Source organism: Penaeus monodon, chromosome 30 (genome assembly GCF_015228065.2).
Source record: "Penaeus monodon isolate SGIC_2016 chromosome 30, NSTDA_Pmon_1, whole genome shotgun sequence".
NCBI classification, from domain to species: Eukaryota; Metazoa; Arthropoda; class Malacostraca; order Decapoda; family Penaeidae; genus Penaeus; species Penaeus monodon.
This window is the reverse complement of record NC_051415.1, coordinates 5,416,454-5,416,757: the sequence shown is the minus strand read 5'-3', so window position 1 is coordinate 5,416,757 and position 304 is coordinate 5,416,454. Positions and strand designations below refer to the sequence as shown.

General features: G+C 27.6%; 1 protein-coding gene across 1 annotated transcript in view; it reads right to left on the bottom strand.

Moving 5' to 3' along the window:
• The window catches only part of LOC119592277 (NACHT and WD repeat domain-containing protein 2-like), a 51,166-nt gene that overhangs the window by 3,822 nt on the left and 47,040 nt on the right, over positions 1 to 304 (bottom strand). The gene's annotated exons all lie outside the window — the stretch shown is intronic.

Below are 304 nucleotides of genomic sequence, written 5' to 3'. Positions count from 1 at the left end.
ATACATACATATGCACATATATCCATAATTACAATAATCCAGATAACCATACAAAACAGAATCATCACGAATTATTATCCACAATATTATTAATATCAAGTTAATTCATTAATTCCTATAACTATACTTATCTATTCTAGTTCATAAATCACACAAAAAAAACACTATTTCTACAGCGTGTTAAAAAAAAATAAACATGACAAGTTGACATTATTTACAATGCTGAGTTTATATGTATAATTTTCTATGTTGTTATTTATTGCACCTTTCTGGAAGACGCCCATGCCTTTTGACACGAGAGGGA